General features: G+C 43.5%; 1 protein-coding gene across 2 annotated transcripts in view; it reads right to left on the bottom strand.

The window, feature by feature from the left end:
• Slc19a3 (solute carrier family 19 member 3) overlaps positions 1–1,072 on the bottom strand; it is a 29,877-nt gene extending 28,805 nt beyond the window's left edge. Inside the window, exon 1 of one of the 2 annotated variants that reach the window (XM_028789449.1) lies at positions 992–1,072. The gene's annotated coding sequence lies outside the window, so the exon portion shown is untranslated. Of the gene's footprint in view, positions 1–765; positions 865–991 lie in introns of those variants that run through there. The other variant, XM_028789448.1, reaches the window with a different exon arrangement.
• Between the last annotated feature and the right edge of the window lie 13,211 nt (positions 1,073–14,283).

Below are 14,283 nucleotides of genomic sequence, written 5' to 3'. Positions count from 1 at the left end.
GTATTTTGTCTTACAGAATTTGCTCCATCAGAAAAATGGACTGAACAAAGTTGGTATGCCCATTTCTGCTACTACCGAGGCAACATGAAGAAAAACATATTTGGAAAATTAGCTAATGTCTAGGTCTACTTAAAATGTATGTTTAATGCAAAATGCCGTTTGCCTTGGGAGACAGCAGTGTGCATGGATCCTGGTAGAACCAGGACTCTTTCCAATTTTAGAAAACATTTTCTTACTGAGAGAACACCGACCTGATAGATGTGTGGTTTTATTTTTTTTTTCGTTTCCATTAAAATAGTTCTCAACAGTCTTGGTACTTTAAATTACAAAGTTCACCTTTCCTTTCCTCTTTTGGAGGTAACTTCTTTTTTTTTTTTTTTTTTTGGCTTGAGGTTTGGCATTCTCTGCTAAAATTGCTTTTTAGGCAAAACCTGGGAAGCCAGGTGTGACCATGGTGGCTGCTGGCGTGAAAACAGAATGGTGGTTTTTACTTAATCTGCTCTTAGGGAGGGTTGTATAGGAATCAGGGCTAGAACACGATGGGTAGGTTTCAGCAGGCCAGGAAAGCAGCAGACAGAAGGTCCCAGAAACTGAAGTCAGCTTGGCTACAGGCTGGCGCATGCGTACTGCGGCTGCGCAGGCTCCTCTGCTGTCTCCCACCCCCACCCCGCCTCCAAATTAGAGCGAGGAGAGGAAAAGCGGGCGGCGGCCCAGGGTTCCTAGACTTTGTTTAATTAACTACATACACTCCGTGGGAGGTCTTACCTATGGAAGCGGGTGCTGCTCACTTACGCCGGATATCTAGCCCTTTCAGCTATGTGGGTCCGCGGTCTCAAGTAAAGATGGACTTGGTCACCGGGTCACTGCCGCTGAACCAAAGGCCGCGCCCAACTTTGCATATGCTAATGAAGCCCCCAGGTCTTTGATCCGGAGGGTAGAAAACCAAGTCCCTGAGCCAGTTTGTAAAGGGCTAAAAAAGTGAAGCCAGTACCTGAAGAGAGCAACCTCAAGCAATGTGCTGAGCGTAGTAGGGCAAGATGAAGGGAAACCAGGTCTGATCCTCTGCACCGTCTGTTTCTTCCTATGAATTCGTTTATTTCAACTAAGAATCAGGAGAAAGGTAGGCTATGACCTCCAGTTTGCAAACGAAGAAAAGGATTACCAAAGAGGCAGAACTGTTAGGCTAGAGAGGCATAGCTTTCAGTTGGGACATCCTGGCCTCCGAGCCAAATTTATAAGCACTGTTCCTCCAGACCCCAAGGGTGTGGGTGGGAGTTTTCCTGGTATTTTAAGAGTGTTTTGGTACAAATAGTTCATATTCGGCACAAACGGTTCCCAGGTCCTTGTGCCATAAGTATGTACCACTGAGCTATATGTACCAGTTCCCAAAGGTTTTTAAATTTAACTTTATTTCACATAGATTTCCTATTGGTTAAAACAGAAATACTTAAATTTTTAAAAATTAATTTCTGGAAGTAAAAAAATAGTCCTCCAAAGAAGCACTCCGTGGCTTTACAAAAATCCCAGTAAGCAGAAATGACATTGGTTAACAGTCCTGCAGGAGTCTTGCATCTCCACACCTCTAGTTTGGATTTTTCTCTTGCCTTCCCTCCACTGACATGGTTTGTGCAAAGGCTGCTTGTGAGTGTGTAGCCACACCTTGGGTGTGGGAGAATTCTGTGCATTGGGCAACACACGGTTTTAGTAAAACTGGCTCTCCCAGAGAGTGTTTGACATAGTTTGAAAGGTGAAAGGTGGTGTCTTGGTCTGCTCCGTATCCATCAGTGAAAGACCTCAGATTTTGAGAAGTTATCTGGATCCTGTGTTGGAAAGGGTGAGGGTAGCCTCACAGGAGGGGCTAGCCATGCTTAGATAGATGCTGACCTGCGTATGGCTCTTGGCAAGTTTTGACACTGTTCTCTACTTTTGCATGTAAGAAAACCACATTTTAAAATCACTTATTAAGAAGTTATTAATTATATATAATTATATATTTTTAAATGATGTAAAGGTATAATTATATATACTATGGGTCTGTCAGTTCCTCCTCTAGGTGGTTTAGCACTATCAATACTAACCTTTCCTTGTAGAAAAGATTTCCCAGGAATTTACATTGTAGTTGGCGATGGGGTTTGGTGAGGGGAACACCAAACCATAAGCCTGGTAAGTATGTGAGTTTTATAGTTGGGCAGAACGTGTTCAGTTCCTTGGGTTGGGGTGGGCTTAAAGGAAAGAAGAGATCACGTGAAAATGTAGGTCTGATGAGTTGGAGGGAGGAGAAGAGAAACAGGTAGAGTCTGAGACTTGGTGTTTCCGTGTTGGAAAGAGAGTCCGGATAGGTTATCAGGGGGCACAGGGTCAGCCACAAGGGCACGACAGCTTAGTAGAAAGGATGCAGAAAGGCTGAGAAGGAAGGTTTGGGGGAGCAGTCATCCTTGCCCAGTGATCAGCTTGGTAAAACTTACTGGGAGATCAGATGAAGTTTTTGTGTCTAAGAGAAAGACAGGATGCAGTTCAGAGAGAAGGGGCAGTTTATCTCAGAATAACCCTGAAGTAGCCCTCATCTGAGGAACCTAGAGAGTAAAATCTCCCAGGCAAGGTTTTTACCAGGGCCGATCAGTGCTCATGGCTGAACTAGGATGTGTGGGAACGGCACACTGTTAGCTGAATGGAGAAGGAACTATTCAGGCTGGAGTGTGATTACAGAAGAGGAGGGGGATGGAATGGGGTCATTTCTAAGTTGTCCTCTTGTTCTCTCCTTGTGGAAAGTGTGGGTGGCTCGTCTGGTAAGCAAATTGAGAATCTCTTAGTGTCAGTAATCTGCATTATGGCCCCACAAAGTACACAGAAAGCCTAGTTACATAGTCTGGATAGGAGTGGAGAAAGGGCGATCCGACAAAGAATTGGGAAGCTGCGATAACTGATTCTGATTTACTCATCTCTGTCTTTGATGCTGACTCTTTTGAGGACCAGGCTTTGCTTATCTTTGGCTATCTAGTGCTTGGTTGAACACCTGGACTAGTACAGCACTCACCATCTGTTTACTGGTGTTGGTGATGGGGCTGGGAGGGTGAGGGTAAGGCCATGACTTGTTTGATACTTAAACTGTTGTTCAGTTGCGGGTAGGCCATGATAGTCCCTGCAGGAGATGACATGGATGCCAAAGGCTGCAAATGTTCTCCTAGTTGACATCTCTGTTGTAAAATGTATTCCAAGATAAGGACTACACAACCACCAATAAATGTCACTGAAGTCTGAATGTCACCTTCTTTTGTTCCACTGGCCTCCCTCATGCAAGAATACATTTTATAAGTCAGGCAGACACATTAGAATAGATTAGGTTTTTGTTTTATTTATTGAGGAATTGCGTTTCTTTTAAACAAAGTTGTACAGTTAGGAAAGAAGTTAGTGAATATATATTATCAAAGAGTAAAAAAGTTAGCCATAACTTATTTTTTTCAACAAAGCGACCTATTAGAGATTTTCATGGTTAAGCTCATAATATAAATATATATTTTTTGAGACAAATAGCTTTGCTTTTACTCATGATGTTGAGAATATATGCTAAACAAGCTTAAAAAGATCACAGCAAATATTGAATGAATACTAAGTCCCAGAAGACAGAAAGAAGAAATCGTATGAGCTTTGATATCTTTAAAAGGTGAAGAAACAAACCTGAAAATCCAGAGCACAAGAGGCAGAAAAAGCATTTCCAGTGGGTAGATGAGAAGGAGGGAAGCCAACAGGGTGGGTAGATAAGAAGGATGGAAAGTCAACAGTGGCCAAAAAGTCTTACCAAATGCAATGAGCAAGGCCCCAAGCATTTCATGGCTTAGAACCAGAGGCCAGCAGCCACACTAACAGCAGCACTGCTTCTTGCAGCCACACTTCTGCTGGCAGCAGCACTTCTGCTGACAACAGCCCTTCCCACAGCCACAGCCACAGCCACAGGAGCCACAGCCACAGGAGCGGCAGCAGGAGCGGCGGCAGCAGCAGACTACCACAGGCCTGCAGCAGCCACAGCAGCCACAGCAGCTACCGCAGCAGCCACAGCCTCCACAGCCTCCACAGCCACAACCACCACAGCCTCCACAGCCTCCACAGCCGCCACAGCCACTGCAGCCACCACAGCTGCCACAACCACCGCAGCCACCACAGCTGCCACAGCCTCCACAGCCACAACAACCCATGATGTCAGTAGAGAGGATTCAGGTACAGTGAGGAGACAGAATCGGGAGAGAAGAGAGAGATGTGATGGCCTTTGCTTCAAGGGGCCCTTAAATATACCTGTGGCTCCAGCAGGTAGCTATTTCCTTGTTTCTACCAACTTCCCTGGAGGATTCACAAGACCCTGAGTGCATTTCCTCATAGAATATGCCTCACTGCACAGACTTGCTTACTTTAGTATTTACTTCCTCCCGTGATGCTTCCAGTAAAAACACATTTCTGAAATATTTAGTCTTGTTTTGACATCAGTTTTCAAGCTCACATGTGACCTTCCTGTGGTCTTGTTTGGGGAAAATACACTTCCTGGTCATGTATCAAGATTCCTTGGCTCCTGCTTCATAACTGTCCATGACATTCAGAGGGGTCTGTCCTAGGTTCACCTCCTCTCTGATTAATGGAGAGTCACTATTGTCCCCTTACCAAGAGGCAAAGCCCCTTAACCCTCCCACACTCCAGCTTCTATGTCAGGGTGTCAGAACATCTTTCCTTTCCCCTTGATTCACAGAAAAGCCACCTGGAAAGGCCACTGTGTGTTTTGAGAACTTGTTATGATATGTTTCAAAATGAACTTCCCAGGCCGACTCAAAAAATACCCTCCTTTCTTCTCATGGATTTCCAGGATGGGTGGGTGACAGAGTCCAGAGTCTCTAGCACGAGCTGGCTTCATGCCCCAAGTAAACTATAATTCCTTGTAACTTGAGTTCCCATGAAATACACAAAGAAGAAGGAGGAGGAGGAGGAGGAAGAGGAGGAGGAGGAGGAGGAGGAGGAGGAGGAGGAGGAGAAGAAGAAGAAGAAGAAGAAGAAGAACAACAACAACAACAACAACAACAACAACAACCCAGATGACAGCAGACATCAATTTCTAGAGGACACAGTCTATCTGTGAGGATGGGATGATGGAGCCAGGTGCACATCAAAGATGGAGCAGCTCCCTCACCCACTTTCTCTGGACACCAAGCTACTTAGCATCCCAGATCATGGACCCCAGGGAGCCTCACCAAATATAAGAAAAAAAATTTTAATGCTAAATTCAAATTCACACTTCAAAGGACTAATAAATGTCATACCTTTCCCTTTAGGTTGCTATGATATTCGATATTCTCCCTACATATTCACAGTATGGTGGATTACAATCACAGGGGACTATTTTGCCTTCAGAACTCACTTGGCAGTGACAGTGTCAGGTGTTGTACATAGGACAGAGGCTGTCTTCCTGCCTGGCTTTGTGTCAGAGATGTTGCTCAGCGTCTTCCAACGATAGGACAGTCCTCCATAAAAAGGGATTTTCTGGCTCAAAATGTCAGTAGTACCAAGGTGAAAACGAAGGAGGAGGAGGAGGAGGAGACAACGATAAAACACAAGTCAACAACAGTAACAAAACCAAAACCTTGCTGTCACATCTCCCCACAGCAGTTTCTAGTCTATTGTTTCAAAGCAGTATAGTTGGTGGAAACTCGCCTAAAAGGAAAGTATTTCTCAAGTTGGTATCAGAGATATATGGAGTCCTCACCATGCTCTGCTGAGAGGCCCTGATGCTGAGCCCCATGCTTCTTGTCTGGCTTCTGTTTTAAAGCTGAGTAATGGGGCTGCCTCTATCAAACCAAGTGAAGAGGCGTGAGGCTGACCACATTGGTGATTCTGAACATGTCTGAAACACTAAGTGACTAAATGAGTTTGTATGTTTCCATTGTTTCCATGTTCCTTCCTTCCTATCTAACACCCCATCACCCTTCACAGAAGTGGGACCATGTTGCTGCCATTAGCTGTCTCCATGTTTCTTATTCATTTCTCTTCAGGGATCCTTTTTGATGGGCATTGTTAATTTATGTTCAGATCAGTGTCAATTTAACTTTTCTATGTTACTTTTGACATACCTGTATTTTAGTCAAAAATTTAGTCAAAGCTGAAATGGATGATTATTTGATTTTCGTAAATAATATTTACTATAGAATCAAATAGTTCATTGTGATGATATATCTTCAATTATGCTAATTTATCACCTCCATCCCCATGTCTGTCTAATTTATTTCTCTTTATGTGTCTACCATTAGCTTGACATGCAGATTTTCCTCTTAGATATCAATTGATAAAACTTTAAAACACTCTAACCATGTTTTCATTCTAAGATAGGCTCTGTGCCTGTTCAAAGTCCAATAGGAATTTATAAAAAGAAAATAGAGCATAGAGTGCTATGGATTCCTCATGCTTTTTAGACAATCACACAGTGTTTGTTAAACACACTGAATATTAAAACAGAGTCTCATGCCCCAGTCATGTAGGAGGAGGGAGGCAAGTCTCCCATTGCTCAGTGGACAAGTTCCGGCAGGCTATTTGGATTGTTTTTGACAATGACATTTGTGCCTGAGACTTTTCATGTTTCCAGTTTTGGGTAAGAAAATGGGAAAGGAAGACTTTGGGAGATTCTCCTGTCTTTCCGATGTGAAACCACCACCAGTTGAAACGTTGCTCATGGTACCATGTGGGCCATCTCAGTAGACTGATGGATGCCAGCTTTCTGGGCCTAGGCATATTACCTAGGTAAAGGAACAAAGGAAGTAATCTAATACATCTAGCTGGCATTGGAAACGGAAGTAAATAACATATTTGAGACTCTCTCGTGACATTGGGCTGAACAGGGAAGTGGTCATGTGTGCTACTGCTTCCCCCTGGAGGGGGTACATAAAGGGCTCCCCCTGCAGGAGGAGCATCACACCTCCATCTCTTCTCCTGAGTCTCTCTCCTCACTGTACCTGAGTCCTTTCTACTGATACTATGGGTTGTTGTGGCTGTGGCGGCTGTGGCAGCTGTGGCGGCTGTGGCGGCTGTGGAGGCTGCGGAGGCTGTGGAGGCTGTGGTAGCTGCGGTGGCTGCGGTGGCTGCGGTGGCTGCGGTGGCTGCGGTGGCTGCGGTGGCTGCAACAGCTGTACCACCTGCAGGTGCTACCGGGTCTGCGGCGGCTGCTGTGGTGGCTGTGGCTGTGGTAGCTGCTGCGGCTGCTGTGGCTGCTGCAGACCTGTGGTAGTCTGCTGCTGCCGCCGCTCCTGCTGCCGCTCCTGTGGGTGTGGCTCCTGTGGCTGTGGCTGTGGCTGTGGGAAGGGCTGTTGTCAGCAGAAGTGCTGCTGCCAGCAGAAGTGTGGCTGCAAGAAGCAGTGCTGCTGCTGAGAGGATTCGACCAGGTTTCTGGGAAGGTGGTGCAGGCAACTGTCTGTTTGGGAAGACTGCTTGCCTGCCCACTATGACTCAAGTCACAAGAATCCATCCAGATCCCTTGGTCTCTGAGAGTCTGCCTCCAAGTGAAAAAAGACCAACACGAATCTTGCCTATAAGCAACAGAATAGCGTAGTGGTTCTCAACGTTATGCTTTGGAGATTTCCCCAAGTGAATGTTTCTTCTTACTCCTCTTTCCCTTTCCCTGTATCTTCCACATACTGAATCTCAGCTAAGGGTTTCTTCTCGGTGAAACCAAGATAGTCTTCTCCCAATAAACTACCCCAAATTGTCAATCTCTCTGTTTGTTTTCTTATTCTGGCGTGTCTAATTGAAAATACAACTAACCCCAGGAAAGTAAACCTCCTGCTATTGGTTCAAGACAGATGTTGAGTGGGTAGCCTCTACTGAAAGGTTTTCACACGATTGTAAGGATCGGGTGCCTTTACCTACCCTCTTATATAAGTCAGTGAAGACTCCTGGGGTACCATGTGTAGTGTTACATGTCACCAACGTCTCTTTGACCGTGCATTGCCATTTGCTAGCAGATACTGATCTCAGTGTCTGAAGCCAGACAGTATGCACATCTGAAGCTTCTGCAGCCGCAACGGGGGTCTGAGGTTTTGTAGCTTGGTTCTGTTAACAGGTTAATGTTTGATCACATGGGTTTGGGGAGATGGTAAAGTGCTTGCTTCAGTCCCGAGCATCCATTTAAAAGCAAAGCATGACTGTGTATATTATTTCCAGTATCGGCAAGGCAGAGACAAGAGATCCCTGGGTCCTGCTGGCTAGGTAGTCTTGTGAAATCAGTGACCCCCGACTTCATTTAGAAATCCTGTCTTAAAAAACAAAAGATGAAAAGTGATTGAGAATGACCATGATGCTGCCCTATGGCTGGTGTGTGTGCACATGCACGCACACATGTGGACACCCACACAAATGTGAACCCATATACATATATACACATTCATACATGTAAGTATATATATTTTTGTAAAATATTTAAAAATAAGGTGCTGAGTGATTGATAATGACATGATGCTGACCTCTGAGGGTCTTCACATGCCCATGTATACATGTACACATGTACACATGTACACACATACCTACACACACACATGCATATACGCAAGAACCAGTATACACACAAATACTTGATGGCAGGTTAGTACAGATCTTTATTCCTTCTCCAGTTCTTGTTAACTATCTCTCTGGTAGATTATGATCACAACATAGCCATAGTTAAATAAATCAGCTAGAAAGAGATGGAAGTTGCTAGGACAGGTTTGATTATAGCCCATGATAGGTAAAAACCATCCTGAGAAGCTGAGTGTGGCACCTGTGTGGGAAGATCACAGGAGCCCAGAAGTTCACAGGCAACACAGTAATCCCATCAAAACCACCACCAGCAGCAACAACAACAAAAACCAAGCAAACAAATGATGAACATTAAGAGTCACGAGAGGCAGCTTTTGTATCACATTGCTGGATCCCTGAAAGCAAAAGCGTGTACAATGTGAGATGCTGACCAATCCGTGCTCTGGATGAACTGCTTCCTCCTTCTGTAAACTGTCAGTTCTATCCGTGCACCTCAGGGTTCTCTGGAAAAAGTGTGGGATGGGAAATGAGTGATCCATGAGGTCAACAGCTTCAGGAGCGAGTCACTGTCATCGCTCCTGTTCCTGGACCATGAGTCCTGTTATCCTTTCCCATCTCCATCTTCCTAGAAGTGCTCTCTGAAACCCATGCTTCAGAGTCATAGCATTAAAGAGCACTGCGGAAGAGGCCAGTGGAGGGTCCAGGCTAGATGTACACAACAAATATGAATGCCAGGCGGCCCCAAACAAAGGAGAAATAGGTACCTTTTCCCTGACCCCGGCTCTTCTCAGACACACCCAGAAGATGAAGGCCTATGATGTTGGCTCTGAGAAAGGTATCATGCTAATACTTGGTACTTCACTGCAGCCTTAACATCACTATGGGCATCTGAAGAACTAGGAAACAACATGGAGTAGCTGAATTTGCTTCAGTGTAAAGTTGACAATCACCAGTTTCATGCCAGACATGGGTATGCACAGTGAAATGCACACACACACACAAATGGATCATGGTTGGGACCCAGCCTTTGCCTAGACTCATTTGGTCCATCTTCTTCTACAAAACCCATGGATTCCACTTACAAGTGTGTATAAATGATTGCGTGTATGATTTAGCAGGCATATACAAGGATGTTTATGATAGATAGTAATGTCAAAATAGCAACAACATCCCATAATCTAGAAAGCAGATGAAGAAGTGAATTTTAGTATGCTCTTGGAAAGCAATGTATGCGATTGCAGTAAAACCATGTCCAAAGCAAAGTATTAAAAAAAAGTAAAGTTGGACGTAGGTTTTGGGGTAGAGGCTGTCTTGGGAGTGAGATGCCTGAGGGATGGGCTGTCTGACAGTTAGACCATATCTTCAAGGTCCTAGCCATATATATGGGAACTAAACAAAGTTTTTGTGCCTCTTATAAAATTATGGTAAAATGTAGCACTGTGGAGAGAGAAAAGCAAAGGTGGAGGAGGCTTTGTGATTGTGGAGGCCAAAGGTAGAATGTGCCTTCTGAAAAGACTATGAAGGGACAGAAAAATGAACCGATGGGGGCATATGTCCACTTCTCCTTCATATGTAGGACACATCTGGTGCAGACCCATGCAGGCCACGTGCATGCTGCCACAGTACGAGGCTGTGGGTTCAGATGTGTACCTGCCCTGTCAGAGTCTAGGAGGCCTTGATTCCTGGCTGTCCTCTCTTCCCACTGGCTCTTTCACCCCTACTGCCTCCTCTTCTACAGACTTTCCTCAGGAGAGGGATTTAATGGAGATATCTCTTTAATTTTGAGTGTCCCAAGCTCTTTCACTCCCAGATTGCCTGTATTTGCCCCCATCTGCTGCAGGAGGAAGCTTCTCTGATGACGGCTGCAATGTGTTAATCTATGAGCATAGCAGAATGCCATTAGGAATCATTTTATTGATATATAAGAATCATTTTATTGATATATTCCTTTAGCAGAACATAGCAGTAGAACATAGTATTTGGTTTTACCCTAGGACCCTGGCCTATCTAGTCTCGGGTTCTTGGCCACCAGAACAGGGTCAGGTATGGATCCTTATGAGGTGAGCTTTAGATCAAATCAGATCTTGGTTGGTTACTCCCTCAAGCTTTGTGTGCCACTATTGTACCAGCCCATCTTGTATCTTATAGGCAGGTCACTCTTGGAGATGGAAAGGTTTATGGCTGGGTTGTTTACATTTATTCTTTGGGAGCGAGCAGAGACTCTTCTGATATGATAAATGTTAGTCCTTAGGGGTTAAGGCATCAGGTAGGCACCAGCTCAACTTCTCCATGTTCGATGTGTGTGTGGGTGTTGTTTTCAGCAATAGCGTCTAACAGTCACTTTGTGGAGAGCTTTCAATAGCCTTGGAAATAGTTTGGGTAACGTTTGGAGGGTCCCATGGAACCCCTCTGGACACCAACTAGATTACATATAACCCATTCCTGGTACTAGAAGCTTCATTTGGTGACAGATATCCAGTTGGGTCTCTGCTTCCCCTTTATATAGTGGTTTTGTTTATAGTCCCTTCGTATAATATTATAGGGAGCCTCTACTGTATTTGGGTCCCAACCAACACTCTCAATGGTCCTTTTAGCTGTTCCTCCCCCAATTCCCTCCCCTCCCTGCTTGATCCTTCCATCTCATCTCCCACCCCATTCCTCCATAATTATCTATTCTATTTCTCCTTCCTAGGGAGATCCATTCTTCCCTGCTAGTCACTTATTCTACCTAACCTCCATGGTTGTGTGGATTGTAACTTCCTTATCAATGAATTAACAGCCAACATTCTCATATAAGTTGAACATATACAACATTGGTCTTTCTAGATTTGAGTTACCTCACTCAGGATCATTTTTTTTTTCTAGTTCCATCCATTTAACTGTGAAAGGAAAGTTACAATTACTGAGGTTTCTTCCATTCATTTCCAGAAGCATGAGCAAAATAATCATCTTTTCAATAAACTTATCCAATGTGGATTGGAGAGAGGGCTGAGTCAAGCACTTCCCAAGAAAAGGTGAAGTTTTGAATCTGGATCTACCAAGCCCACAAAGTCTGGACACTGTAGCATGTGTCTGTAATCCCAGCTTCTTGGCGAGATGTGAGGTGGAAACCAGAGAATCCCTACAACCTTGCAGGCCAGTTAGCCTGGTCTATCCAGCAGTAAACAGCAAGAGACCCAGCCTTAAACAGGATGGACAGTGAGGATTGACAATCAAGGTTGTTCTCTGACTTTCTACATGTATGATGTGACTCATATGTACCCATACTTATACATGCAAATACACAATACCCACATACACAGATAAAAAATTAAATAAAAATAAAGGGTAGTCAACCAATGTTATTAGCAGCAGAAAAATAAGCTAATCCATATTATCTTTAAAAAGTTTCTTAAGCCGGGCGGTGATGGCGCACGCCTTTAATCCCAGCACTTGGGAGGCAGAGGCAGGCAGATTTCTGAGTTCGAGGCCAGCCTGGTCTACAGAGTGAATTCCAGGACAGCCAGGACTACACAGAGAAACCCTGTCTCGAAAAACCAAAAAAAAAAAAAAAGTTTCTTAAAAGCAAATATTTAGTAACAAGGATATTTATATACATAATTTAAAATAAGTTAAAACTTAGGATATAAAATTACATATTTAAAGTCCTTTTAATTTTGCCATATAAATATATTGGAGAAAGAACCATGTTAATTAAAACAGGAGAAAAGGAAGACATTTAGTCAATATGAGGATAGTATGGTAATCAAATTGAATGTCACCAGTAATAGGATAAACTTAAATCACACATATTTTGACTTGATGCATTGTGTAATAATCCTACAAAATTGTTAAACCAGTTTGACCTTAGAGGTCAGGGAAAGGGAGGGTCTATAGCACTCCATTCTGAGGACTATTTTGCAATACAATTTTCTTACATATGATTAACAAACCTAGTGAACTGTTCTAGATTAAATCGGACTAGAAATACAGCTTTGATTGAGTCCAGGATAAAACATCAGCCCTGGACACTCTTGAGATAGTTAGGGGAAGCAAAGTTTGACCATACAGCACATACGGGTGCATAGCACTTTTACATTTCTTGAATCTGATCATTGCCATGTAAATCTAAAAGGAGTAACTTTTAGGAAATACTTGATAAAAAGTTTTATAGTTGACTGTCATTTGTGCTCTTTCGTCTTTATTTTTTAACATTCTTATGTTTATTCATTCATAGGTATATGTAACAAAAATGATTACGTAAGGGAAGGCTCTAAATTTATGAGGGGGTTGGGTTCATGGGCATGGTCATTGTAGGAGTGGGTAGAAGAAGGGGGGAAATGGTGTAGCTACAATTTTAATTAATACAAAATTAAAGATTTGCCTATGCGTCCTTTGTTCACTGGAGACCAGGCCTTTCCCTTATTGTCTGACTGCTGAAATGGAGAACAAGGCATTTCATTTCCCCTTCGCTGTTCATGAACAAATAGCTGAGATTATAATAGAATTTTTATTTGAAAGAAGGTGGTCGTAGTCACAAACCTTCCCTATACTGTTAACTGAGCCTTCCCTTGTTCGCAAAACATTTCCTACCTGTAAATCATCCCACATGTAACCTTCTCCATTTCCTATACAAGTAGAAGGCAAAAACCTCCCTGCAGCATTAGCCTGAATGTACCCTGAGTCATTGCTTGTGCCAGTTTGGTCTTTGAAACCTTCATGCTGAGAAGGCCTCTAGCAGTTCCGATGTTTATTTTGCGTTGTGTTGTTGCAATGATAGACAAGACAAACATAAAATGGAACCGAGTTCCAGTTCCCAGCTTTCTTTTGGGATCTTGACTTTTCACATCCTCATTTCCCCCTCATTTAAATAAGGATTAAAAAAATTGAGGATTCTGTCATCTTTAAGATTAAAAACCTATACATTGTAGTCATTATTACACAGTGTGTAAACTATATATTGTAGTTTCACTTATGCATATGATATGGCTGAGGTCTAACTGTAGGCATTTTATTCACTCTTATCTCCTCTGTCCCAGTTATTCTAGCTGTTTCATAGAGTTTCTAGTTAAAAGGTGTCTTAGTCAGGGTTTTACTGCTGTGAACAGACACCATGACCAAGGCAACTTTTATAAAAAACATTTAGTTCGGGCTGGCTTACAGGTTCAGAGATTCAGTCCAGTATCATCAAGGTGGGAGCATGACAGTGTCCAGGCAGGTGTGGTGCAGGCAGAGCTGAGTGTTCTATGTTTTGTCTGAAGGCTGCTATGAGGAGAACTTCTCACTTTATTCTTTAAAAGGACAGAGAGAAATAAATATGCTAAAATGCTAATTACTGATGAACTAAAGTGAATTTGTGTAATCTCTATCTCTTCCTCCTCCTCCTCCTCCTCCTCCTCCTCCTCCTCCTCCTCCTCTTCCTCCTCTCTTCATGACAGGTTTTCTGGAACTTGGTCTGTAAATGAGCCTGGCCTCAAACTCAAAGATCTGCCTACCTCTGTCTCCTGGGATTAAAGGTGTGCACCCCACCCCTAGCATTATATTCTTTTTGCTATAAGCTTATGCTTCTCCGTAACTGGGGAAAAGAAGGCAGAGGGAGACCATGGAACGATGCACAAGGAAACAGCACCCGTGGTGGCGGCAGCTACTCTTGATCTTTAACTTGATGGAATTTGGAAACACCCAGGAAACACCTGTGAACATCCATGAGGTAGCAGGAGAGATTTACCTGACGTGGGAAGATTCACACTGAACATGGGCGACATTACT

The sequence above is a fragment of the Grammomys surdaster genome, unplaced genomic scaffold (genome assembly GCF_004785775.1).
Source record: "Grammomys surdaster isolate TR1022 unplaced genomic scaffold, NIH_TR_1.0 125833, whole genome shotgun sequence".
In the NCBI taxonomy this organism is placed as follows: domain Eukaryota; kingdom Metazoa; phylum Chordata; class Mammalia; order Rodentia; family Muridae; genus Grammomys; species Grammomys surdaster.
The sequence above is the reverse complement of the archived record's forward strand: the minus strand, read 5'-3'. Positions and strand labels throughout refer to the sequence as shown.